Here is a 24,944-nt window from a genome sequence, read left to right as displayed (position 1 = left end):
CCTCGTAAACTAGTTTCTGTTTTCGAATCGTTTTGAAACCATTTTTCCCTTAAAAGGCGAAATACAAAACCCTATCTGAAAATTGTAGCTTAAAAATTACCATATTTCATGATTAATTCATGTTTTCCAACGAAAGATAAGAAAAAAATTTATATTCTTTACATTGAAGAAGAAAAAAATCACCATTTTTGGAAACAAGACTTTGAGAATTTATAATTAGATATTTTTCTCAAATTTCGTAAGATTAACTTAATTAATTACGGTAGGGCTAAAACCTGCATTAATTATGCACCTAATTGCGTCGTATTTTTGACACTTTAGATAGAATCAGGTTAAATTAATTAATTGTGGGCGTGGTGTTAAGTTTTTCGTGGTTTTTATATTTTTAAGATTTATAAACCAAAAATAAATGAAGTCAGCCCCTTTTATGGAGTTAGTGTGAAACGAGCTTCATAAACCACTCTAACTTTATCGTGTCAACAATATATATTTATACATTTTTAATTGTAAACCCCGACGGTTAATTAATTCAAAACCAAGGCGTTAATTTAAAAATGTGGATGGAATTTTTATTTAATATTTAGAGGTAGAAATGTTGCAACAATTTTTGTTTGTTGTTTAGTAATTTACGAGGAGCATTGTTTGCGGTAAAAATTTCGGGAATGGTTACTTATTTTATGCTCAGTTTTAATTCAAACCCTTTCTCAGCCCATGCAATTTAAATTACGCGAAGATGGAATTTTGTAGATAGTTCTTTAGGTACCTCCAACGCAGAACATAATCTCTAGGTTTTGTTATACACTCTTAACTTAAAAAGCATCAACCAAATGAAATTTTTAGCTACTTTTGTAAACACAATGTAGCTTATAGATTCGGAGCTGTGTGTTTGTTAGTTAGTGGGATTTTTGTTGCGTCTGTGGAATACACGAATTGTATACACGAAAAACAAGAAAGTGGTTAAATGAAGATTAGATACCAGCTCTTATTAAAGAGTATTGATATTGGTAGTATTGCTAAATTAATTGGTTCAGCAATTGTGGTCTTGCGTAACTATTTCTCCATAATCCATAGCTAAGACTGGGAGGATTCATACCATTTACACAAGGAGACCAGACTTCAGATGTTATACAAGGGGGCCAGACCAGGGCCGGAAATAAGAAAAATTTGTTATAGGACATGTGTCCAGTGACCCCCTGTTTGACTGGAAAATTTATAGGACATTGTCCACTGGAGTGTGCAACAATGGTGTCGCTTCTCCATAGTCAAGGTATCAAAACTTCGGAAAATTTATAGGTCAAAATGTCCAGTGACCCCCTTAGTTTTTAAAAAAATTATGGGACATTTTAAAATTTTATTGGACAATTTCCAGTGTCCTGTGCTTATTTCCGGCCCTGGGCCAGACTCCGTGGTGGAGTCAAAAGTCAGGTCTCCTTGTGTAAATGGTATGGATCCTCCTAGTCTGAAAAATATGCACATCTCCTTCGTTTATAGCTCTAATAGTGAAATAGTGGGGTTACACTTTTAAGTGTTCAAGCGGTAAAGAGGGACAACCTTTTCTGGCACAAACTGAAGACTTTTACTCTCTGGCTATACTTTGACGTGAAGAACATGTTGAAATACGAGCAGGATTAGAAGTTAACCAATAGGGAAATGGCCGAAGCTTACCTAAACAGGCGAATCACAATTTTTTTAACAATCGGTTCTTGATTTTTGCAGTTTCCATTTTCTATTTATATTTATATTCAATCCTAAGTTTCATTAAAATCTCTTAGAGTTAACATTACGAGGATTATGTTTTAGAGTTACTCGCTAACACACGTAGCTATTAATATTACGTAACCGTAATTGTTTCTTGTAAACCTCCACTGATTCTTATCCACTTTCGAAACCTACACAGATATAGCTTTAAATACAGAGGCGGTGTAAGAAAAAAAAACAAAAAAAAACAAGCTCTCGAAAAGTAGTTCAGCAAATCTCGTGACTCTCAGGAGCCCGTAACGTAATTATTCGAGCTTTTGTTTCGTGGAGAATCAAGGCGGTCTTTCCATTTCTATCAGAGAATGGAATTAAAGAGATTCGACCTTAAGATTTCAAATTATAATTTGAAAGACAATGAATAAGAATTTTCCCAATTTTTTTAAATGTTCATGAAGTGGAATTGCAAGCTAAATTTGAAAAGGCGTCGCCATTTAAAGGGATACTTTGGGCTGAATTTGTTTTCTTTCTTAATCGAAAGAGTGTTTAAAATAATGAATATTATCAATTGGCACCATGTTTCTATCTACAATTTTAAAGAAGATATGAGCAATTAAGTTTCCCTAATTTCATGCTACGGACACTACACGTTAGGCTTTCCCGCGAAACACTGGGAAGTACCCCTATTGGACGCCTAGTATCACCTGACTGATTCGACCAATAGGGTTACTTCCCTGTGCTTCGCGGTTAAGCCTAACGTGTAGTATCCATTACGGAAACTTAATTGCTCATATCTTCCTTAATATTGTAGGAAGAAGCATGGTTCCAATTGATATATTCATCAATTTATATGCTATTTCTGTTAAAAAAAGAAAAATTCACGTCCGGAGTGTAACAAAACTACCATTTTGGTTGAAACTTTCTCATTTACATGTATTTAAAATCAACAAAACCTTATCACTAGTCACTACTATCCCTTTTAAAATGTTGCCTTTTGATATTTAATTTTGAATATGATGGCAAAGGCTTTTGGGGTTGAATTTTCTTTTCAGCAAGGAGGTAACGGTGACGTCACGTAAATTTAAATTTCAATGGAATTAAAAATGATATATGTGGTTTAGATTTAGAGATAGAATCAGGAAAGCGTATCGGCGCCAGTGTATTACTACGCCATGATATTAATCCTATATAAACAAGTCATTAATCAACGCGACTCGTACGAACATCGTGTTCGGAATACACTTCTATTTTCATATTTTGTTCGAGCCATTTAAAAACTGTATAGAAAACCGTCTAATAATTATTATAATCGCTCATAGCCTTGGACGAAAAAGCCGCCTAGAATCTTTCGACCAAATAATGTTGTTCTTGCACTTTTTTTAGAATTGATAAATTTAATTATGGTTAATTTGAAATTTCATCAAGGTTTTTATTTAGTTTTAATTTAAACACGACATACTATTAAGATTTAATTACCCGTTTAATTAATTGACCTTTGAGTTAAATATTTTACCCCTAATAAATGAGTAAAACTTCGTTTGTTTAATAATTAGAAAATGTTTTTCAAGCCATTTTTCGCGTCTAGTTTTCGTTGCCGATTTGGTACGCTATTGGCATGATTTTAATGAACGGTAATGTAACCGTTTAAGAGGAATCCCCAAACCATTGAACTTAAGTAATTATTGTTAAATCATCGGTATTATATTAAGAAAGACAAATCTTTATGTGGTGTAACGAGCATCCATAATAGACCATTTCGGAAAATACGCGCAGAGAAACCAACACACAGGGGCTAGGCCGCAATTGGGGTATTTTTTCTCGAGCTAATGAACCTCTAAGGTTTCAACTTTATATACATAGTTTCAGGCTAGGAGGATCCATAAAATTTACACAAGGAGACCAGGCTACTTGGAGGACAAACTATTTTGTCCTCCAAGTAGTCTGGTCTCCTTGTGTAAACGGTATGGATCATCCTAGCCTGAAAACTAGGTATAACATAAATCGTAAACTCAAAGATGATGAAACATGGAGTTCAAATAAATCATAAAATTTAAAAGTAAAAACAATTATGAAGAATAGTGTTTCAATAAAAAGACCAAAGTTAAGTCACATGACTAGCATCTACACTCGTATTGCTATATTTATGTTATGTGGGAGTTTGGAGAGGGTATAAGGGAAGTTTTTTCTTAAAAAAGAAAACAAAAAAACTTATTTTTTCTTCTGTAAGTAGGTAGGTAGGTAGTAGTTTTATTCCAAGATTACGCTTGTCCTTGGCTTACTACCTTTTATTTTATTTTTAAGAAAAGCCAAGCTACTCTCTGAGAAGTTTGGGAAGATAGCCCTACTTTTTATCGTTTTTACCGCAGAAAAGTTGCGTGATTCACGTTTGCGAAATTAACCCGCCTCCGTTTGGTTTCGCTTCATTATATAATAAAACATCTGCTATTAATTGTTCGATATTCGAACAAATTCGATGGTATTTAATATCCGAATTACGCTTTTATCTTTAATCTAAATGACCATCATTACGATGAAGTCAATCGTTTTGTTGAAAAATCAATAGACTGATAATATGTCAAGAGAGGCTTGTCGCTTTTAAAGCGCTTGATTTTTGATATATTCAACCCACGAACGAAACGTAAAAGCAATTTTATTATTTTAAATTTCAAGGAGTTTGTTTTAGAATGTTGTAACGCTCATTAGAAAAGGGTTTTTATACCCTGATTATTTTATTTTCGGTTCTCATTTTGTATTACTTTGTGGATTCGAGGGTTATGGTTACCCACCCCTACGCCTTCCTTTTCTCTGTAGGCTTTGAGGTTCTTGGGTTCCCTGGAAGAACCTGTTTAAATGTTTTTTTTATTTTTGACAATTAGACTAAGGCTGCAGTCGAAGATTATATTATACAGGGTGTTTGTGAAAAGTCCATCAATAATGAAAGGGCGTATTTATTGGGCCATTTTGAGTCGAAAATGTTCTATGACATTTTGCCGTCCGAGCCACGGTTTTCGAGTTATGATTTGAATATTTTAGGGATGACCCCTTCATTAAATTAGCGCTGTCTTTCAATTTCTTAATTAAATTTAAGGGGTCATCCGTAAATTACTCCAATCATAACTTGAAAACAGTGGCCCGAACGGAAAAATGTCATAGAACATTTTCGACTCAAAATGGCCCAATAAATACGCCCTTTCATTATTGATGGACCTTTCACAAATACCCTGTATATCTGAAACTTAATGGGAAAAGTTCAGACTATTTTTTGTTTTATTTTTTTCTTTATTCGTTAGGAGATTTGAACTAATTTAAATTTTAAATTGGAATCTTCTACAATATTTTAGAAGATACAAGTAGTTAAGTTTTCATACAGGGGTTGCTATGTGATAATATGGACTGTAATAAAAACCCTTTCCCATGGACGTCATCCGTTTTCTCAGTGTGGTCTGACGCTTAGGTCCCTGTAAGAAAATTTAAATGTGACGTATTTTTTAAAACATGGATTTATTTAAACTAAATAATTAGTTAATTTATATTAAAATGGAAGGCAAAGTTTTACCCTCTTGTCTTGAAATGGTCTATTTTCATTAAAGCTACCTAATACCTGAATCTGAAACTCAAAATTCTGCTGGAACAAAATAATATAAAACATAAACTTCAAAATCTCAAAACTGAAAGTTCATTAATTTTCAAAATATTTTCTGCATCTTTTGAAGAATTATACTTATGTAGTTAAAGCGTGCGCTAAATTATGATTTGATAATCTTATTCCACATATTTAATGTTACGAAACATTATGTAAGATTTGTTTTCAAGATTTTATAATCCCAAACTATAGGGAAGAAATTAAAAAATTGCACTTCTCAAGTTTCTTTAGCCCTCAATATTAAGAAACAATGGCATGTCTTCTGTGGGATTAATTTGTTCTGAACGTTGGCGTTCGTTCGTATGATATTTTTGGTGGCGTGGGAGGTTACATTTAACGCGTAATTTAACGCTAATTATAGTTTAAAATAGTTTTTGTGGTGTGCAAAAAGAGAGCTCAATCAAACGAACGATGGACTGGCGAATATGTAGCGTAGTTACGGTTGATTATACTTGTTTTAATTTGAAGGTGGAAGGGCGTCCGCGTGACTCGTGTTCGAATCATTAGCAGCCTCCAAATTTTATAATTTTTCTCAAAGTTTTTTAATTTTTTATATTTTTGCTGCTGCCAGGTCGGCCCTTTTACATAAGCGGAGACTCGCTTATTAAGACGTAATTTAAATCCCCTAAAAGAATTTCCACTATTAAGTGAGATAGAAAAGCGGGAAAGACAACGAAAGACCGATAACATCTTTTATAAGTTTTTAAAAACACCCTTTTTTTAGGAGAGAAACAAATATCTCAATTCTTGTGCGTGAATCGATGTTATTAATTTTATTGTAAAGGGCCATTTGGAGATAGATATTTGAAGCTAAGTTACCTACCTATAGATTTGAAGACAAGTTATCTACTTATAGATTGAAGCCAAGATATCTACCTATACTATAGATATGAAGACAAGTTATCTACTTATAGATTGAAGCCAAGTTATCTACCTATACTATAGATATGAAGCCAAGTTATCTACCTATACTATAGATATGAAGCCAAGTTATCTACCTATACTATAGATATGAAGCCAAGTTATCTACCTATACTATAGATATGAAGCCAAGTTATCTACCTATACTATAGATATGAAGCCAAGTTATCTACCTATACTATAGATATGAAGCCAAGTTATCTACCTATACTATAGATATGAAGCCAAGTTATCTACCTATACTATAGATATGAAGCCAAGTTATCTACCTATACTATAGATATGAAGCCAAGTTATCTACCTATAGATTCGAAGCCAAGTTATCTACCCATAGATTCGAAGCCAAGTTAAATACCCATTGATTCGAAGCCATGTTAAATAACAATTGATTCGAAGCCATGTTAAATACCCATTGATTCGAAGCCATGTTAAATACCCATTGATTCGAAGCCATGTTAAATACCCATTGATTCGAAGCCATGTTAAATACCCATTGATTCGAAGCCATGTTAAATACCCATTGATTCGAAGCCATGTTAAATACCCATTGATTCGAAGCCATGTTAAATACCCATTGATTCGAAGCCATGTTAAATACCCATTGATTCGAAGCCATGTTAAATACCCATTGATTCGAAGCCATGTTAAATACCCATTGATTCGAAGCCATGTTAAATACCCATTGATTCGAAGCCATGTTAAATACCCATTGATTCGAAGCCATGTTAAATACCCATTGATTCGAAGCCATGTTAAATACCCATTGATTCGAAGCCATGTTAAATACCCATTGATTCGAAGCCATGTTAAATACCCATTGATTCGAAGCCATGTTAAATACCCATTGATTCGAAGCCATGTTAAATACCCATTGATTCGAAGCCATGTTAAATACCCATTGATTCGAAGCCATGTTAAATATGCATTGATTCGAAGCCATGTTAAATACCCATTGATTCGAAGCCATGTTAAATACCCATTGATTCGAAGCCATGTTAAATACCCATTGATTCGAAGCCATGTTAAATACCCATTGATTCGAAGCCATGTTAAATACCCATAGATTCGAAGCCAAGTTACCCTACCAAGTTTCCTAGCAAGATGAAGCCAAGTGTCCCACCTATAGATTTGAAACCAACCCTATTGCGAAGTGCAAAAGTGAACGACTTCACCTGTTACTGACTACCTGCAAAAGCACGCCATTCGGGAGTCAGAGGCATGATAATGTGAAGTTAACCCATCTTCTGAGTCATAACGAATTTTTTTAATAGAATTTTTTATAAATAAGTAAGCTTGTTATTTTGAAGTTTTGAACGATCGAAAAACACGCGATACTTGAACTTCAACTTTCAAACCACCATGTTTAAGACTTCAAAGTGAAAACAAAGAAGCAAAACGTTGAAATATGGATAGTTTGTCGAGCAGATGGTAAATTCTGTTGTGTGTGTAAAATTATCTTGACCTTATCCTCTAAACTGTAGAAAGTACGCCCAAATGTCAGGGTAAAATTTACGACGGAAGAAGGCGGGATAAATAAGTTATTTTGTTTGTACGAAATGTAGTGCTCAGTTGCGTATTCCAGACTTGTTGGTGCAAAATAGGCGTGGGTCAACTTTCCTTGATTATTATTTGTAATATCGAAAAAGAAGAACCATGCCAAAGGAGATACGTTCTTTCTACGTAGGCTACTTATATAAATATGCTAAATAGTTCGTTCAAATGAATTTCTCCAATCATCTTAGGCCGATGAATATTGAACATAGCTTTGAACTGTCTTATGTAATTTTTCTCTGGGTGTTTCCCTAAGTTTTCAAAGTTGCCATATTATAAATATATGACACTTCTTAATTTAAATGTGATTTTTATTAATTTAATTTCATAGAGCTATATTTTTTTGAACAATTTCCATATTTGGCTTTGCTCTATATGATAATCCAAATTTTGTGTTGAAAATAGCCTGTGTTTAACAGGCCACTAAACTAGACTTAAAGAGGCAGTGAGCGTAATTATTTGTAGGCCAATAATAGACTTAAAACTACCACGTGACATTAAGGTTTTTCAATAATTTAATACATAAATTTTGCATATGAAACCTATTTATGCTTTTTACTCGAAATTTAAAAAGTTGTTTGAACTTGGAGGAGGAGAATTTTATTCTGGAGTGTAGAGTTGGGGGCCATCCGTAGGTCAAGGTTGGACATTATTGAGTGCAGCCACCAGGCACTTGCAAATAGTAGCTCTTGTTGCTATAACCAGGCTAGGGTGGCACCTAATGCCCAACCAAAAACCTAGGTACTATGCTCGAAAAAGGGCCTCTCGTCTAGTGTTCGCGCTATAGAGTTTCTACTCCAGAATGGACCTTTCCTCCTCGAAGATATGAAATTCGTCCGACAAAGAATTTGGAAAACACCGAAATACTGTGTCACGTGCTTGCTATAATTGAATATATTCATGAAGAGTTCGAGGCGTTACCGCTTAGCGTGTACTATGGGCTTCCCACGTATACCAAACATCAGCAGGCAGCAGCGTGGCCCAGGAGCAGTGTCCTTTTAAAAGCGATCATCCTATTTCTATGGGGTCTATCACGAGGTATTTGGGCGTTATTAAGTGGGTTCCTCATCACATTCATTATAATATTAAACTGATAAAGCTTTCAATGATTGGAACGCGACAACGTTTTTATGACAATTTTTTTAAAGGGAATCTATTAAAGATTTATGAAGTTTAAGGTCAGTGTCTCGCGTGGTGTAGGTATTATCAGAAGGGGATAATAGAAGAAGGATCACTTCTATTTGCTCAGTTATGTAACGTGAGAAGTTTTATATACTTCTGGTATTATTCACTTTTTTTTTTCATTATTTCAAAGCTTTTCTATTTCTTGACTTCTAATTCTAGATCTATTAATTGGATTTTCTGAAGTTCATCCAATGATCTAGATCTGTTAATTGGATTTTCTGAAGTTCATTTAATGATCTAGATCTGTTAATTGGATTTTCTGAAGTTCATCCAGTGATATACATCTGTTAATTGGATTTTCTGAAGTTCATCCAATGATCTAGATCTGTTAATTGGATTTTCTGAAGTTCATCCAGTGATATAGATCTGTTAATTGGATTTTCTGAAGTTCATCCAGTGATATAGATCTGTTAATTGGGTTTTCTTCTGAAGTTCATCCAATGATATAGATCTGTTAATTGGGTTTTCTTCTGAAGTTCATCCAATGATATAGATCTGTTAATTGGGTTTTCTTCTGAAGTTTATCCAATCATCTAGACCTTTTAACTGAGTTTTGTGCAGCATCTTTAATTATCTAGACCTATTAATTGAGTTTTGTGAAGTTTATCCAATAATCTAGACCTATTAATTGGATTTTTCAAAATGTCTTAAATTATTTAAACCTATTAGGCCTAATTTGATTTTCCCAAACCTTTGAAATTATTTAGTGTAATATCAGTTGCGTTTATTTAATTAATTTATCGTAGTTAAAATGAGCCCAAGACGTTTTCTTTCCACGATGTTTGTTAAAATTCGGTATGTAATAGCTCAAACACGCAAACAAACGCTAAATTTCTCAATCTACCCTTCCCTTTCGAACGTTATTAACATATCTTTGCGTTGCGGGTTAAATCCAAGGCCTACACGCTATTAAATCATCCCAGAAACGCGTGAACGGGAACCTCCCACTCTGACTGCAAAACATTGTCTAATCCGCAAACTTTAAAACCAAAACACTTTTAAAATCCATTAATTTTCGGTTTAAGAAGCGAGGGTGTCATTAAAAATAGTCTTAAAACTAAAATTAGAGCGTTATTCTTCGCCTAAAATATGACGGAAATAATAAGTTAACGTTTTTTCCAACCCTTTTATGGCAAAACCCTATCATTAGAAATGCCTGCGCCTGCACCTTTGTGACGTTTGTCTATCCACCAGCTTTACCCCGAGGCCACGCCCATGGCCCCACCGCCTACGAAAAGAATCAAATTGCGGGCCCACACTCTAAAACATGCCATTCATTGCCGAGTGGGTGAGGCTCGGAGTTAAGATACCTATTCTTATAATTTCTAAAATCTAATTTGCATAACTTGGAAATCTTTATGGGCTATTACGAGTAGAGGGGGGGGAGGTTAATAATAAGGGTGATTTATCACGAATCTTAGAGTCTTACCTTTACAAGTTGATGATGATATCATAAGGGTATAATATCTCCCTGTAAGTTAAACAATTTTGATTGCTTCTGTGGTTTTTTAAGTATTGTGGCCATTTTATTTTAGACTTAAGATTCAGATTCAAACAAGCGTGGTTTGTTGTTGTTTACCAAATAGTTTCAGCTTAGCTGTATATTAATACTAAATGGTTTCTAGACACTTTATAAAACGGGGGACGGCAATATCGTCTGCTTGTATTAGGGTTAGAACGGAGCATCCGTTATGTGGATCCAAAGACAATAGATATGGCTTCAAAGTTACCGGTCCACCAAATTTGGTCCGTAAAGTAGTTTTTGACAAATGCACACGAACAACAAAGTGTTAACGATAATTTAATTTTGAAATTATAGCCACAAAGATGACAATATTGTCGGGATGACGTCTTTATTCGCTGTTATTTAGTTTTTTGGAGTAATGTTATGTTTAACTTATTAGGGCTGTTTATTTGCTTATGATGATATAGAATGCCTTTCTTTAGTCGCCCACGTTATTTCGTGCGCCTTTTCTTTTAAGAAGTCAATATCTCTGTCTGTCTGGAAATTTTTAAAGATAGCCCCTGGGTCTCTCAAAAATTGTGATAAGGCGATTTGACCAGTCGTAGACTTCCAGGGCCCCTACACGAAACCACAAGCTAGACATTTGCTGATTCATTGCTATACTAAATTTTGCCTGTGAACCTGTCATCATTTTTCTCCAGTAACGGCTGTGTTTTGAGATATGGTTTTAAACATTACTGATGCTCTAAAGACGTTGAACCCTTATTAATTAGTCTTGCTAATTATTTCTCCAGAAAATTTATGCAAATTTTGAAGCCCCAAAAGAAATTTTCTTATACGTTTAGTTCCGCTATCGGAATTTTAATATTTCTAAATGTTTTTGTAAACATCGCTTGAGAAAAACTACTTTCTTTTCAGTAAGGTTTACCATTGTGTATTCATCCGATTCAAGTTTCGCTACGCAGTCAAGTGATGTTAACGTAATACAAAACACATTGCCCCGTTTTAGAGTAATCTAGAAATCCGCTAAGTTCTTTTTCCCAAGGGCTTAAAAGTCTAACATGTACACTGGTTATTAAATTGCCCAATAATCCAATATAGGCCAAAACAAAAACCATACGTCAAAATTTCAAAGGTAATTCCCAACTTCTTTTAGTGACGTTTGAAACTTTAATATGATTTCCCCTCAGCACCTGGGTGCGTCTTTAAGAGTTTCGTTCAGACTAGAGCACTATTTCCCAAAGTTTTCGTAGTTGCGAAAACTTGCGACACATATTTTGCCCGATTATATATGCATATGTTGGAAATCTCACTACACAGGGTCAGTGTTTGGGAAACTGCAATAATGACGGGTGATGTGTGTATGACGTCATTAACGATCCACTTCTTCACCCAAGATCGAGTATTATATTTTGGGGTAAATAAAGTAACAGATGACGATTTAACAAAAATTATTAGACATTTTTGAAAGTCGAAGTTTGTTTGATCTATTAGCTGTGAAAATTAGAAATTATTTATACTTTAATTTTGAGAAGGAAATTTACTTTTTAGTCCAATCGTTAATAATTAGAACTTGGAACGACAATATGTTTAGAATTAAATCCGAACTTAACTTTTATTTCTGAAAAGACGATTACAAAATGAATTATGAATGAAGTTTAAAATTTCGTCATCGTTCTTGAGGCGCGGTAACCGGTCCACAACTAAAAGAGCACAAACCGGCGAGATTCGACCGAGATAATATACAAAAAGATGTGTGGTGTTGTTAACTTTGGGCGCGCTACGATGAAATTGCGTATTGTAACAAGGTTAAAATTATTAGGTTTTTTTCTTTCTTTACCTTTTGTTTCGTTAATCAGGGTGCCTTAGGGGGTGGTCCGTCCGATCGTTCATTCATTAAAGGGATAGTACCATAAATGTTTCTTCTTTTTAATCGAAAGAGCGTATAAAAGAATGAATATATCATTTGGAACCATGATTCTATCTGCAATATTAAATATGATACAAGCAATTAAGGTTCCTTATTGGCGTTTACAGTTTACACGTTAGGCTACTCCGTGAAGAACTGGGAAATAACCCCATTCGACAAATCCGTCAGGTGGTACTAGTTGTCCAATAGGGATCGACTTCCTCCTCCCCCGGGTCTGGCTGTACGAAGTAGCCTAACGGGTAAGGGCCGATAACAGACTATTTCGATGTAACTAAGAGGGAAAGACACGGGGGTAAAACTTTGCCCTCCATCTCGGTTTTCGGCGCCTGCGCTGAATTCTTTTTATATCATGAACGTGCGCAGAGACGGATGGCAATGTATCAACCCCCTTGTATTTGCTTGTATGTCCCGATACTTAAGGCTGCCTACCCCCTTTTTTACGTCTAAAAGGTCTATTTTTTGATAATTTGGCTTTGAACATTATTTACGATTTTCTAACTCAAAATTTAAACTTTCGTCTCAAAAACAACGCAATGACGTGTCGCGACAAAGCGTTTGAGAAACTGCCGCATTCGAAGTTACGTGCTACTATCCCTTTAAGTCATTGTTAGTCCAGGACCATTCTTGGTCGTTAGAGGCCACCTTTGAATTTCAATTCCATTCCGGGAATTAGGTAGTACAGCGAGAGAGACCTTCAAAAGATTCGTCCTCGAAATAATATCGGAGACTCCTCTCCTATTGCATTGTCGTCTGAATGAGAATGTTTATATCTGAAACAGGAAGTCAGTGTTATTAGAAATTTAGAATACAACCGGGTTTTTAATTCTTTTTTACCTTTGCCTGCAATCCATTTTCATTTCCATCCGATAATAATGAGAAATAGTACCTTGATAATTAGAATCATGGAGGATAGAAGGAGATGCCGTGAGAATATGTAGTAGGTAATATAACTAAGAGGGAAAGTCGCGATTGTAAAACTCTGCCTTCCATTTTGATTTTTGGCGTCTGCTCATTAGGTTTTTTAAGGATCCTGTATGCACAAAGATGGCAATGGATCAAACCCCTCGTATGTTCCGATACTGAGGGTTGCTCGTACCCATTGTTTACGTCGAAATGGTCTATTGGCTGTACGGTGAACTTTTAATATCGAATAATGATCCCATCGCGAGCTTTACCGCGCAAAATTCAAGTTTTGAGTCACTTCCTAATGTCAGAGGGAAAGACGAGATAGGGCGACAATGTTAAGTCTAACCTTCACTTGGACCATGCGCGTAGATACTTTTTATGGGACTCTTTTGCTGCGTTCCGGCATAGAGCCTAATCCATAGACCAGTTAGTATGGTCAATCGCACTGAACCCAATATTGAAATCCATTCTTTCATATACTTGCCCCTTTCTCCTCCATGTTGACTTGTTGGTATTAATTTATTTGAATAGAGAAAGGAAAAGCAAAAGACGCCAAGACCCCATTATGTTTTTCAAGAATAAGAAAGAAAAAAGAACCAAAATACATAGTGGTAGCAAGGAAGATCAATCAAGGGAAGGTTGGTGTAACTTTCCCTCTAAGTTATCATCGAAATGGTCCATTCTGCCTCTGGCGTCAGACTGTAATTACGTGTTGCGCTCCTATCATGCGCAGTTAAACTAATGCCGAATATTAGACACGTGACCTGCTACGTTTCACGAAGAGAAACTCCTTTACTGACCAAACTTCTCTGGCTTCATCTTCCTTGGTGGTTTTGGAAGCTCGAAAGTGGTGAATCCGTTTTATTGTATTTCCTTTTGCATAATTTACAACGCCTACGTAACTATCTTATATGGTACAGTAATATTTTAAATACAACACATATACAATGATTGAGCGAAGTTTCTTATGGATGCCAAAGACGTATATTTCGTTTGATTTCGTCACACCCGTCACGTAACATTAATTTCTTTCATTTTGAACACTTCATCAACACTATTTTCTTTTCTTTACTAGTTTACTAATATTTCAAAATTGGAAAAACCAAGGAAGGTTAATTCAAAACAAGTCCAAAGTTCATAATTAAGTTACCCAAATTTAAGTTTAATATATCTTATATCGCAATAGAGAGGTTCCCAAGATTAGTAACTGTTGCAACTATTAAGTCAAGCATAATTTAATTAAGCATAAACTATGTATAAAAACATACACCCATAGTCTCTAAAAATCATTTATATTTGGTAGGTTTTTTATGATTTATCTAAAGAAGATTATATGCCTAGGGTTTTGAATTTGTGGCTAGAACTTTAGTTTCTGAAAGTCAGTGTGTGGAATGTTATGGTTTTCATAGAGGGGTTCGCTTTGAATTCGAGATTTATGAATTTTGTAGTCTGAAGGTTTAGCGTCGCTTATCGAGGAAAAAATTACTACTGGTGCGTTCAGAAACGCCAAACGGAGTCTAAACGGGTTAAGCTCAGTTGAATAAACGAGACGTCGTTCAACATAATCTCCTACTGAAAGGCTATTCCAAATAAACTATGGATGATATCGTCTGCTACTACGAACTTTATCGTGACGCCACACCCTCCTATCCCTTACCTCAGTTTTGGCAACCATATTGGAAGTCGTCAGCAATTTAGACTACCAATATTAACGTCACGTCTCCGTAAGTCCTCCCCTCTCAGTACCACTCTATTCATTATGTTCTTCAAATGAATTCGCTTTCAACGGAAACTCCGTTGCGTGTTACTGAACGCACCCGTGCCCTTTGAAGAGATCCAAAAATGATCAGCAGGAGCGGTTTACCCCTTGGAAGTGTCTAATGAATTAAACCTCATACTGACTACACCCATGAGTTTTTCTTTTCCCCAGTGTTTGTTAAGTTTTTTCTGTATTCTTTAAGTTTTTCAATTAAGAAATCAGTACCTTTATGTAGCCCGAGGCACATAATTTTTTAAATTTCTTTGTAGATATGTCACGGTGTGAAATGCATGCGATATTAATCTATAATGATTATTTTCGTACCCCGAAACGAAATTAATTTTAGTTTAATGTTCTTTCTGATACCTTTTAATTGTCCTGAACATTTCCAACTGTAATTAGAGAAATAGGCTTCCCTTTTTTGGATCTCGGGGTGATCTCTGACGTAAGAATTAATCTTGTAGCGTACGTGTCTTTGCCATTCACGTATATGAAGTAGGCATATTTTTACTGTCTGATAGTTTTATCATAGAAAACGTTGCCAAAAGAAACTTTTCATCTCCAAAACGAGAAGTTTCTTATACTGTATATATTTGTAGATTTGTTTGTTATGTTTGATCTTTATGATCAATCACTATTCGATGCCTGATTTGACCAAACCACATGATTGACGTTAGTAACATTAGGGGAAGGTTTTAGAAGTGGTTTGGTGGTAGAGTTCCTCGAGGGTGGATTGGCATTGAAACATGGTTCTGTTGTAGAACGTAACATTTTAGCTTTATGAATAAACTCTAAGCGTTGTTTTACTAAAATTGAAAGTTGTATAACTTACTTTCTTAAATAACAACATCTTACAGATATTTAATTTGGGTGGCTCCAAGCCTCCAAAGACTATTTACTGTTTAGTATCTGCATAGACTTAAAACTCTTCCCTATTTCCAGTCCCTTAAAATAAACCGGGCAACGTTGGGTACTGTATTTCGTATTGGAACTTGAATAGCTTCATACAGTCGACCGAAATCTTAATCTTAACGATGACCCTAGCCATTTTGTCTGAGAAATACATCTACACGAAATTATTTCAGATTGTATATAAAACTTTCTTTTAATCCGCATCCTTGTTGAGTGAATGCGCCTTCTCTTCAATATTTTTCTAAGAAAAGGTTTCTGGGGTTGAATTTATGTATGACTCTTTAAACATTACGTACCATATGAAACATTTTCCCCCTTATAAATGTTAGTCTAAGCGGAGAGACGGTTAACCAGACTCCACTAAGCTATATAAAAATTCCATAAAAATAATCATTTTGACGAGTTGAAGAACTCCTTCAAGTGTTCGAAAAGCATTTCGCTGTTTTTTTTTTGTTTTTTTTTGCGTGTTTTTTCTTTTTATTATTTAAGAATTGACTTTGATGACCCAGGAATTTCATGACGTCACAGACTTCGTGATTTTAACTTTATATCCCTTTATAGGCAGGAATAATTTTTAAACTATGTTGTAATTAACACTTTTCAGTCTATGCATTATTTATGATTAGTTCATGTTTTCGAATAGCATATTGCTTCAGATTTTATTTTTTTGACAACTTTATCTACGTAAATTATTGACATTATTGTAGAGGATATATTGTGCAGTGACAGTAAATAGTTTGTTTGGTGATCAGAGGTTCAACGTAGTTAATATTTACGAAAATAGTGACCATATACCGCGCTTTTTGGATGCCATGGTTTTTGTATAAGTGTTTTCGCTTTTCAAGTGTTGCTTTATCATTGCGCAGAGGCATTGTCATAAACAATGAAGTTTAACTGAGTTGTGACTATTGCTAGTTGAAAACTTAACCCAATACCCGCTGAGACGACGTGAAATACCGTCGGCTATAGCAATTTTTGGCTGGCCATAAAGGCCTCATGAAAAATCCAAAATCAAATACACTCACCATCGTATGTACTAGTTTAATTACTTTTGCAGTTTGTACCACTGACAGTAGCTAGCTTTTCACCTGTATGATGTGAACTTCCGGCGAAAGTAAGAATCGGGGCTTCTTAAATATACCAACTCTTCTTAATTATTGCATGACAACTTAAAATACACTTCTGCTTGAATTATTTATTAAAATTTCAGTAAGAAATGGTGAGGTGATATTGGTCCACTGTCCAATCTTAGCCTTAGTCAACTTGACACTAGTAACGCATTCTTTTCCTATGGGGTTTTAGCATTAGTATTATTGCTGTAAATGCTGCTCCACAATGAATTTCTCTTTGCCAAACAGTTAAGTCGCCATTAATATAAGGTGTTGTGCTGTAAGTAAATGTAGCGGAACCCAGGAATTTGATGTTATTGACAATTATGTAGAGAATATAGCGTGCAGTGACACTAAATAGTTTCTTTGGTGATCGGAGGTTCAACGTAGTTAATATTTACGAAATAGTGACCATATACCGCGCGTTTTGGATGGCATGGTGTTTGTATAACTGTTTTAGATTTTCTAGTGTTTATTTATCATTGCGCAGAGGCATTGTCATAAACAATGAAGTTTAACTGAGTTGTGACTATTGCTAGTTGAAAACTTAACCCAATACCCGCTGAGACGACGTGAAATACCGTCGGCTATAGCAATTTTTGGCTGGCCACAAAGGCCTCATGAAAAATCCAAATTCAATTACACTCACGAACATATTTCAGTGGCTAGCTTTGCATCCTGTTTGATGTGAACGTTCGGTGAGGGTAAGAGTCGGGGGCTTGTTAAATATGCCAACTGTTCTTAATTATTGCAAGACAACTTCAATAAAATACACTTCTGCTTGAATTATGTTTTAAAATTCCAATAATAAATGGTGAGGTGATATTGGCCCGCTGTCCAATCTTAGCCTTGGTCAACTTAGCACTAGTTACGCATTCTTTTCCTATGGGGTTTTAGCATTTGTATTATTGCTGTAAAAGCTGCTCCACAATTAATTTCTCTTTGCCAAACAGTTAAGTCGCCATTAAAATAACGTGTTGCGCTGTAAGTAAATGTACCGGAACCCAGGAATTTGATGTTATTGACAATATTTTAGAGACTATAGCGTGCAGTGACACTAAATAGTTTCGTTGGTGATCGGAGGTCAAGAATAGTTAATATTTACGAAATAGTGACCATATACCGCGCTTTTTGGATGGCATGGTGTTTGTATAACTGTTTTAGATTTTCTAGTGTTAATTTATCATTGCGCAGAGGCATTGTCATAAACAATGAAGTTTAACTGAGTTGTGACTATTGCTAGTTGAAAACTTAACCCAATACCCGCTGAGACGACGTGAAATACCGTCGGCTATAGCAATTTTTGACAGGCCATAAGGCGTCATGAAAAATCCAAAATGAATTACACCACTATTCACACCTACCAGTATTATCACTGTCTAATTGCGAATCCGTCTTTACTAGTTTTCATCAATTAAGTCACGATATTTCAATTTAATATGTATTTTAACGATTATCATTCGACCAACTAATTTTCTGCAAAGTAAGATAGTAGAACTGTAGAAACAATACGTTTAACATAATAATATCAGCTGCGCCTAAACATTTCAAATCATCTTTGGACTCAATTCCAAATTGATGACGAATTTCTCAGCACAGTGTCTCCTATCCTTCTTGAACTTGACACACATTTCACCGGTGTATCTATCTTTCTCTCTCTGATCTACGTCTTCGAAGTTTAATTGAAAATAATCAAATTGCACCAGGCAACCAGCATCTAATCTTAACAATGCGTATATATGTGTTATCTAATCCAAGATACGTTGAACCAGAATCAAATTCGATACATAGAGAACGGAGCTCTACATAATTAAAAAAAGATAACGGAACAAAGATAAGGTGATTTAAATAGTTAAGCTGGAATAAGCGTTCTGTTTTGTTCGGGATCCACCCCAATTTGATTAAGCCTAGTTCTTATTAAGAATTACTCCCATTAAGGGAAAGGAATGTTCGTAAGTCAGTTATGAAAACTTCAATAGAAATACGGGCTGAAAGTATTTTTTCTCCACTGTCATTCAAGCTTCAATCGCGGTTTCAATCTCGAAAGAGTTTTTGGCTCGTGTCCTTTTACGGAAAACGGATAACGGCGCGCGTAGTAGCGGTTCCGTGACGTAACATCGATACCTTTATACTTAGCTACCTTTGGTCGTCCTTTTTTTCCAATCGTATGTAGGCCCTAAAAACAAAAACGACTACCCTGTTGAAAAAGAAACGGGCAAGAGCTTTGAAGAATTATCGAAGATTTAACGGAGGCGTTTTCTCAAGCACTGTTATTAAGTTATGCCGAAACTGTACGCAATTTCGGGCGTAGTTACGGGGCTTCAAATATCTGGAATTCAGTTTTCTAAACCTTTTTGTCGAGTTAACCCGCGGTTTGTCTTTCCGGATGCGACGTAAATAAGACAAAAATCTGTTAAGGAAATGCATCGTGAATAAGTGAAAGTACGAGAGAACCTTGGAATCTCCTTGTATTATGAGAAGGGAATAACCGCCGGGAAAGGAAAAAAATTATTCTTATTCAATCGTTGCGTTGATTTTTTAGCATTTTCCCCCCTTACCATCGTGTTTGGCCCACCCTTCTTAGCGAGGAGGAAAGAAGTATTACGGCTTTCGTAGCCGAAACCCGTCTTGCAAGTCCTTATTCTATGGGCGTCGTGAAACTAGCTTCGTCGAAGAATAGTTTGAAACGCGAAAAGTGTTTTTTTACCCAACGTAGATAGAACTTTTCCAATCTAGTTTCGATGAAAAAAGGATGTTTGAAACATTTTTGAAGGTAGAATAAGAGTTAAAGTGCGCGTTCGCGGCGTGTGTAGGTCTTTGACGAAAATTTTTGGCGCGCTGGTGCGTGTCAAAAACTCAGAACGAACGTCAGAACGCGTTGAGCCACTGGGACACGCATCCGTTCTGGTTGTAACTTTTAGGCAAAGTTACCCGAAGAAGGACGAGTCATTGTTTTAAATACCGCCGAATTTCGTTTCTCTAAAAAACTAGTTTTCAGTTTACGTCGGGCCATAAACGCATGGATACCGCGGTTTTTCAACTCCCTCCATCACGACCCTAGTTGTAAAACAGCCGGCGGCCGAGGCTGCTCGCACGTTTTTCCAAATTTGGAGTTAGGCTTAACGCGCGACGATGTATTCGTTCGTTCGCGGCGCCCGGCTTTTCGTAAAAGGAACCCGCGAAAATGATGACGTTGATAACGTCCCCGATCCTGGTGACCAATTGGAACCGGATGACCGCGTGGTTGCCGCCGTTTACCAAACGCAGGCCTCCATGTCATCCGCCTCTCAGGAGTCAAGAGAGGTCTTTAGGACCGCCCACAATCGGAGCGGGCTCAAGACGGTCCATACCTCCAGGGTCATAAGGAAAACGACAACCTTGACCCGGGGTGAGCATAAACAGGCGGTCAGCGATACCTCCCACCATGAGGAACGTCGAAGAATGGTCACGTCGGGGACCTCGACTGACCATAGACAATTGCTCTCGTCTTCCGGAACCCAGACACGATCCCCGCCCATTAGACATTCCTCAAGTACTTCGACGGACAATGAAGTCCGAGAGAATTCGAAACGCGTCTACAGGTCCTCGCACGAGTCGAGCAATAGCGAGTACCATAGAAAGGTAATGATCCACGCTAAGCCTTTGCCTTATATATACTTGTTTATTTGTGGGAGGTATATTTTAAACGAGATGTACTTTGTTATCTATCCGACTATCTCCTGCCACGTGAATTTTAAATAGGGATACACGTACCTAGCGAGTTGTCAAAGTTTGGTTCGGGGTGGGTGGCTTCGAACTTCTTTGAGAGTTGGGGAGTACCTCCAGAGATTTAAAAGAGAGGGAGTATTAAGTTTAAAGGGATTTGCGATTGTGATGTCACAAGCTGACGTCAGTTACGTCACTTCTTTTCTAGACCAGTTATATTGCTTCATCTATATACGATCTCGTAGATGGTATACTTTTTGTAACATGTAGAGATTTGCGATTGTCTTTAAGCTACATTTATTTTCAACTGTTGACAGTTGTTAAATTTCAAATTGCGTGAATCGAGTCTGATATTTAAGTCTAATTACCATCTGGAATTATCTTGACCTTTGTCATCGAATTCTCAGTTCACCCAAATGTTATCTAAACGAGTTTTACTTTTCCTTACCCCAAAACTTGATATCAAACGTGTAAATGTTTAGTACTTCACTGGAATTTTGATAGTAGATTTTACGCGAAGCCTTTTGGAATTTATATTACCTTTTAAGTACTGTAGGGAATCAGCACTCTGATATTTTCTCCATAGAGGCTTATATAGTCAAAGGCAAGCATCTGCTGCTTATTTCAATTTTAGGGCAAATCATTTTATCATCATTTACGTATCAGTTATCAAATAAACTGGGGAATTTGGAATTTAAATACAGGTTCTATGAATGAATTAATTTCAAATAACTTACCCTACTCATTTGGCTTCGTGATTACTAATGACAGTTGAACCCTTTATTTGACGTGTTACTGTATAACCTTTGGATACAACTGGTTTTCTACAGGAATATTTACTGCTAAGCCTCGGTTATGACGTAATTCAAGTAATACTTTAAGCCTAATCCGTAAAATTGATTTCGCGTAAACCTATATAACTTGGGTCATACAAATATCCAATCTATCAAAATGGTCATAAACTTAACTCCCTCAATTAAGGCTTTAGCCAGGAGCAGTTTGCAATCTTATATAAAGCTGGGGCGGATTAATAAACAATATTAAACGTCGCAGGGTTGAAAGTAGTCCATCGCAACTTGATATTGAACGGAACTATAGATAATAAAGTCAAAATTGATAAGTAATACGTGAGATAAAAAACGTTTTTACAAAGCGGCACGCTCTCGCATTCGCGCCTTTATTGGGTCATAACCCAAAACCATTCATTTCTTTTATTAAATTAAAACCCCTCTAAAGTGTGAAATGAAATGATAATAATTTATAACGCCTTTAATTAAAAGATAATTAATCGTTTCGTTTCATAATCCCAACGAAAGAAAAAGAATGAAAAACCTTCGAAAAAATTTCTAACTTGGAAGTTAAGTTGTAAGAGTTCATTTACCCTATGTCCTCGAGTTAGTATTATAGTTATGATATAACGTTTTCTTACATTTCACGCGACACAAATACTGTCCTTAATCGAGAGGCGACTCACCGACACTCATGTTGCAGTCCTGTAATTAGTTTTTGAAAACGTTTGAGACAGTACGTTGTTAAGATTAACGTAAATTAAATTAATAAATTTTGGATAACAAGTTATTGATTACTTATTCTCGCAAATTACATTCGTTTAATACAGGGTTGCCACAGGTGAGGGAAAACCTAGTAAACCTAGAATAGAAACGTTAGGGAATATCAAAATAGGCCTGAAAGGTTAGGGAAAAGTCAGAGATTTTTAAGAGTTGCAACAAAGTCAATGAATTTTGTGGCTCAAGTATCTGCGGTTCAACCATCCACCTGGGTGACGTTTTATACGCCGTTTGAGCGAAATCGCGTTTGACTACTGACCAGACACCAAAATTGGCGACCTCGCTTCTCATTGTTTGACTTTAAATATTCAAAAATGAGATTTAAAAGCAATTGTTTACTTATATTTAGAACAATGATAGTTGGGCCTATTGGCCTAAAAAGTCAGGGAAAATCGTAAAAAGGGTCAGGGAAAATCGTAAAAAGGGTCAGGGAAAATCGTACTAAAGGTCAGGGAAAGCCTGGAAAAGTCAGGGAATTAGAATCTGAAAAATTCGTGACAACCCTGTGATAAAATTGCGAAATGCTAGATGAAATTCGAAAAAAATTTTGAAGTAGATGTTATGGAGTTATGCGTCTCTCGATTGAGGCTAAATTTTAATTGCGTAAATGTATGGAGAGCGGTATATAATATCATAAAAAAATCAGAACAAGACAGACCACTTCTCGACCCCTATAGAAAAGTCAGACATAATAAGACAGGGAAGCCAAAAGGAAACCCTCTAGGCTATGATTTTCTCCGAGGCATTTTTTTTTGTGCTAGCATTCTTTGAAAAAATGGAAAGCGCATTTTGAAATTGTGTTTCTATTCCAAATCATGACACGAGCTTTTCTTCACTTTCAGTCGCTACTAAATGGAAAACCATATTTATATTATAGTTTAGCTAGATTTAGAATGCAGTTATCCCCATCCCCGTATTGGCTTCGGTACAGTCTCATTTTGAAAACGACATACCACGTAGTTATTTAGCTTTTTTTTTTAGAAACCACTGGACCATGCCAAATTCTTAGACCCGTTTGTATAATAAGGTGTGAGGGAATAGTCACTCCGACTTTACATGAATTGTTTACACGAATTTTCATAATTTCACACGTGTAAGACTTCAGGGTTGCCAGAACTCAGGGAAAACCTGGAAAAGTGGGGGAGTGGACCAAAAAGGTCAGGGAAAAGTCGTGAAATGGACCAAAAAGGCAGGGAAAAGTCATGGAATGGACCAAAAAGGTTAGGGAAAAGTCAGGGAATAAACCAAAAAAAAGGTTAGGGAAAAGTCAGGGAATAGACAAAAAGGTCAGGGAAAAGTCACGGAGAAGTCATGGAATAGACCAAAAAGGTCAGGGAAAAGTCATGGAATAGACCAAAAAGGTCAGGGAAAAGTCAGGGAATAGACCAAAAAGGTCAGGGAAAAGTTATGGAATAGACCAAAAGTCAGGGAACGGACCAAAAAGGTCAGGGAATTTTAACGATTTCAACGAAGTCAGGGGATTTGGTTAAAGTGGCTCAAATATCTGCGTTTCAACCATCCTATAAACTTAAACAAATTAGTTGAATTTACAATAAGATAAATGTTTTGTACATTTTATATGACTGTTTTAAATGGTCTGTGGGACAATATCATAAGATGCTAAACATTTTTGGGTAATCAAAATATTTTAACAGTGGACTTAAAGATAACAGTGTTGTACCCCTCGTTATCCGTCCACAAATATATATAAAAATAAAATCCAAAATCTCATCGTTGGGAAACTACATCAAAATTACGTTTGCATTTTTTATTTATTTTTTTCTTTTTACATACCTGGTTTATATTCCTCTTATAATTTATATTATGGGTGAAACGAGCGTGACTCGAATGCAGAATTCTAATTGGATGCCAGATGACATTCTGACTGACTTTTTAGGGAAACTTTTTATTTCATGGCGTAGGTTTCACGTAGAAGGCATGAATCCATGTAAAAGGCTGCTGCCTCGTCAGGGGCCCAGATTTGGTTGGAAAAAATGTTAGGTGGTTAGGTTTTCATGGATAGGCGTTGAAGCGAGTGATAGGTTTTTCAGGAAATGTTTCTGATTTTGGCGAATAGCGTGATAACAAACAGTATCAGTATTTTCAAATTTATTACTGTTGATTTATTTAATCAACTCTAATTTAAAAAATTGACCATTTGATTATATATGGTTTATCAGTATTGGAACCTAATTGAAGCATTCTGGTCTAATTCATACAGTATCGCGCAGTATTGCGGCAGTAAATAAAATACAGGCTTCATATAAAACCTGGAGTACCGGAAAATGTCAGGGAAATAAATTATTGGCTAAAAATTCATGGAAAACTCGGGAAAATTTATAATTTTTAGTAAAATTCGTGGAAAACTCGGGAAAATTTATAATTTTAAGTAAAATTCATGGAAATGTATAATTTTTAGCAAAATTCAAGGAAAACTCAGAGAAATTTATAATTTTTAGTAATATTTATTGAAAAACTTAGGGAAATTTATGAAGTTTAGTAAATTTCAGGGAAATTTATAATTTTTAGTAAAATTCAGGGAAAAGTATATGGCTCTTGTAAGTTATGCCCTCACAAAACCACTCCTGCAGTTAC

At 35.8% G+C, this 24,944-nt stretch overlaps 1 protein-coding gene, 1 long non-coding RNA gene and 3 other non-coding genes across 5 annotated transcripts in view; 4 read left to right on the top strand and 1 right to left on the bottom strand.

The window, feature by feature from the left end:
• The window catches only part of shot (dystonin-like protein short stop), a 156,196-nt gene that overhangs the window by 83,551 nt on the left and 47,701 nt on the right, over positions 1-24,944 (top strand). The gene's annotated exons all lie outside the window — the stretch shown is intronic.
• On the bottom strand, positions 12,050-13,052 carry LOC149717133 (uncharacterized). The gene is made up of 2 exons (XR_016365583.1): positions 12,301-13,052; positions 12,050-12,240 (listed from the first exon to the last, which is right to left on the bottom strand). It is a non-coding gene; the product is annotated as an uncharacterized LOC149717133 (long non-coding RNA).
• LOC149717132 (U4 spliceosomal RNA) lies at positions 16,822-16,960 on the top strand. The gene has a single exon (XR_016368483.1). It is a non-coding gene; the product is annotated as a U4 spliceosomal RNA (small nuclear RNA).
• Positions 17,555-17,693, top strand: LOC149717131 (U4 spliceosomal RNA). Its single transcript, XR_016368485.1, has one exon. It is a non-coding gene; the product is annotated as a U4 spliceosomal RNA (small nuclear RNA).
• LOC149717130 (U4 spliceosomal RNA) lies at positions 18,259-18,396 on the top strand. The gene has a single exon (XR_016368482.1). It is a non-coding gene; the product is annotated as a U4 spliceosomal RNA (small nuclear RNA).

Source organism: Phalangium opilio, unplaced genomic scaffold (genome assembly GCF_054372755.1).
Source record: "Phalangium opilio isolate 3A_F unplaced genomic scaffold, DU_Popi_V2 ptg000003l_1, whole genome shotgun sequence".
NCBI classification, from domain to species: domain Eukaryota; kingdom Metazoa; phylum Arthropoda; class Arachnida; order Opiliones; family Phalangiidae; genus Phalangium; species Phalangium opilio.
The sequence above is the reverse complement of the archived record's forward strand: the minus strand, read 5'-3'. Positions and strand labels throughout refer to the sequence as shown.